Below are 4,135 nucleotides of genomic sequence, written 5' to 3' on the forward strand. Positions count from 1 at the left end.
AAAAAAAAAAAAAAAAAAAGAAAAAAGAAAAAAGAAAACAAAAAAGGTCCTTGGTGCTGGGTGGTGGTGACACACTTTTAATCTCTGTACTCAGGAGACAGACAGAGGCAGGCAGATCTGTGAGTTTGAGGCCAGCCTGGTCTACAGAGCAAGTTCCAGGACAGCCAGGGCTACATTGAGAAACCTTGTCTTGAAAAAAAAAAAATGCTGCAAGGGGGATAGAAAGATGGCCCAGCCATTAAGAATATAGGCTGCCCTTCCAAAGGACCTGGGTTCAATTCCCCGTACCCACGTGGCAACTCACAACTGTGTGTAATTCTGGTCCCATGGGATCTGACTCCTTACACAGATAAACAGAACACCAAGGTAAATAAAAATAAATACATCAGGTAAAGAAATAAAGGATATTGTTGGAGACCCGGGGATGTGGCTCAGTGGGTAGAGTACTCACCTTGCATGCATGAGGTCCTGTCTTCCACCTCCACTACCACAGAAACCCAGTTATGATGGTGCACACTTGAAATCCCAACAATTTAGAGGTGGGCACAGGAGGGTGAGGTTCAAAGTCACTGTTGGCTACATAGTGAGTTCAAAGCCAGCTTGGTTTACAGATCTTGTCTTAAAGTGGGGGAAAGGATTTATGGTTATGATTTATTGAATATGATGACTCTTTGAGGCCTAAAATGATGCTGAGTAAGCCGGAAGTAGGGAGAGTAAATCTCCACTGGGCGTGTGTGAAGCCTGCTCTAGCATCTGTTTTGAGGAAAGGATGTCTTTAGGAAAGAGGTAAGGAAAAGAATAAGCGGCTGGAGAGATGTCTCAGTGGTCACAAGCCTTGTTCCTTGTGATGGTTTGTATTGAAAGACTCCGAGAGGAGCCCCTCGCTCAGGCCTCAGGACAATAGCGGACACCCAAGAACTCACGATAGACCGAACTTGTTGCAAACCACATGAGGCTTTATTCGGGGAAAGCCAGAGCTCTGGGGAAGACTCATATCCCACGCAGGGGTAGAGGAGTCGACCTCGAGGGGAAAGGGATCCCAGTTTTTATAGGCCCTCAGGGGGGAAAGGAGAAGGGGGGGGCGTAGGGGATTTCCAGATCTAAACAATGTCTATTCTCAAGAAATGGGTATGGGAGGGGTACAAGGAAAGAGTCTGGTGCAGGTGCAGCAACTCAGGATTGGCCGGGCTGTGGTTGCTGGGGAGATTTTCTGACTCTTTCTCAGCAACCAATATCACAAACACCTGGCAATGGGTTTCATCAGTGGGCACACACATGGGTCAAGGAACGGTCAAAACATTGGCAGACACACAGGTTCAAGGAGTGGCCAGAGCATTGTGCACCTCTATTTTTCTAAATCAGTGAAGCTAGTTCTGCTAACACTGACGTCTATCTTGCCAATTTCAGGGCTTCTGTGTCCTTTTACATTCTGTCAGGATCTTTCAGTATATGCTTGGGCCAGGGAGTGGCACTATTAGGAGGTGTGGCCTTGTTGGAGTAGGTGTGTCTCTGTGGGTGTGGGCTGTAAGACCCTCATCCTAGCTGCCTAGAAGCCAGTATTCTGCTAGCAAGCCTTCAGATGAAGATGTAGAACTCTCAGCTTCTCCAGCACCATGCCTGCCTGGATGCTGCCATGTTCCTGCCTAGATGATACTGGACTGAACCTCTGACCCGGTAAGCCAGCCCCAGTGAAATGTTGGCCTTTATGAGAGTTGATTTGGTTATGGCATCTGTTCACAGCAGTAAAACCCCAACTAAGACACTCCTCTTGCAGAGGACCCAGGTTCGCTTTCCAGCACCCACATCAGGCAGCTTACTGCCTGCAACTCTGGTTCCAGGGAATCCGATTGTCTCTCTCTCTCTGTCTTTGAAGGGTACCTCCAGGCATGTGGTGCACATATAGGCACTCAGGCACACAAGCATACACACAAAATAAAAAAGTAAAGTAGATTAGGTTAGGCAGGCCTGGAACGCAGAGATCCAACTGCCTCTGCATCCCAAGTGCTGGGACTAAAGGTGTGCAGCACCACCACTACCCAGCTATTTTCTTTTAAACAAAAGCTCTCATGTATCCAGGTTGGCCCCCAACATCCTATGTACAAAGCAATTACTGTGAACTACTAAGTCTACTGCCTCCATCTCTGGGGTACTGAGATTACAGGTATATACGACCACAACTGGTTTTATGAAGTGCTGGAGATGGAACCCGGAGTCTCATGCATGCTAGGCACCCTCTGACAGAGTCTCTCTTACAGCCAAGGCTAGCTGTGAACTTGTGATCTCCCTGCCTGGGGTTACACACATGATGACATCCTGCCTTCCCGGGGCATCTCAACAATTCCACAGGTGGCAGGTGTGGATAAGCAGTACAGAGTATGCCTTACAGGGTTCTAACCTCCCTGGGGCCACATTTCCAGTCCTACCTTCTTTCCTCATTGTACAAAGCTGGGGCTGGGGGTGGAGCCAGGGCTGGCTTGGAAGCGGTGTGTGTAAGACCAGGTGGTAGGGGTTGCAGTCTGGACAGACGAAGAACTGTGTCTTGGAAACACCCCTTTCCCCAAACATCAGGGCCTTTTGCCAGAATCCTTGACACCCCATTCATCTGCTGCCAAAACAATAAAAGGGGAACCTGGCAGGATGTTGTAAAGGACATAAAGGGGAGGAGAGAGAATTCTGAGTGCCAGGAACCCGGGCGGGCAGGAAGACAAAGCTAGGACCTAGTTCAAACCCACCCCTGAGCTACAGCACAGTCCCCGCCCACTTGAAATTGTAACCTTTATTTTTAGATGTGGGTGTGGACTAGCTCATGCCATAACCTGTGTGTAAGTCGGAGGACAGCTTGCTGGAGCTGGTTTTCTTCCACTGTGTGGTTCCCAGGGAACAAATTCAGGTTCCCAGGCTTGGCAGTAAGCACTTTGGCCTACTGAGCCATCTTGCCAGCCTCTCATTGAGTTTTCCTTTCCTTTCTTCTTTTCTTTTCTTTTCCTTTCTTTCTTCTCTTTGATTTATTATATATATATATTAACTAGCTTCACTGATTTAGAAAAATAGAGGTGCACAATGCTCTGGCCACTCCTTGAATTATATATACATACACACACACACTGTATGCTGTCTTCAGACACACCAAAAGAGGGCATAGGATCCCATTACAGATGGTTGTGAGCCACCATGTGGTTGCTGGGAATTGAACTCAGGACCTCTGGAAGAGCAGTCGGTGCTCTTACCTGCTGAGCCATTTCTCCAGCCCACTTTTTTTCTTTCTTTCTTTTTTTTTTTTTAAGTGGGTCAGGCAGTGATGGAGCACACCTTTAATTCCAGCACTTGGGAGGCAGAGGCAGGCAGATTTCTAAGTTCAAGGCCAGTTTGGACTACAGAGTGAGTTCCAGGACAGCCAGGGCTACACAGGGAAACCCTGTCTGGACCTCCCCCTCCAAAAAAAAAAAAAAAAAAAAGTGGAAAGTGAAATTCATTACACACGTGTATAACACACACCCACACATATGTATAACACACACACACACACACCATTCATTGCCCAGGTCTTGTATTTGACCTAACATCCTTGAAACTACCAGGTAAAATCTTTTTGAAAAATACAAACAGCTTCCCCAACCCAAAGGCTGAGAACGCCCTTGAGCTCCTCCGAGGTCTGTAGCAGAGGTGGCCTCTCTGCACCGCCCTGAAGTTCCCAGCTGGGTATTTGAGAGATAACCTTGATTTATGATTGTCTGTGTTCCTTGTTAATGTAAGAACTTTATGACCCCATTACCATATTTGGGTGTGGTATTTGGGGAGATCTGAGTTTGTTTCTGGACTATAGCCACTCTCCTTTTGGTTTCACAAGAAAGGACCTTATTACCTCTAAGGTTCCAGCTGTGTTTTGCATTATGAGGAGAAACCCTCTTAGTCACAGGAGTTACAGGCTTATCCAAATGCAGACTCTGAGTACTGGTCACCTGCTTTCACAACCTGATGGTTTCACAGCCTTAGCTGCTGGTTTTCTTTTCATGCGTATGTGCTAAATGAATGTTGCACACCCATGTGTGTAGGTGCAGTCTCCCCATTCATGTGTGTGTGTAGAGGCCAGAAATGAACATCAAGGTGTCTTCCTCTATCACTGCCCACCTTATTT

Source organism: Mus caroli, chromosome 5, assembly GCF_900094665.2.
Source record: "Mus caroli chromosome 5, CAROLI_EIJ_v1.1, whole genome shotgun sequence".
NCBI lineage: Eukaryota > Metazoa > Chordata > Mammalia > Rodentia > Muridae > Mus > Mus caroli.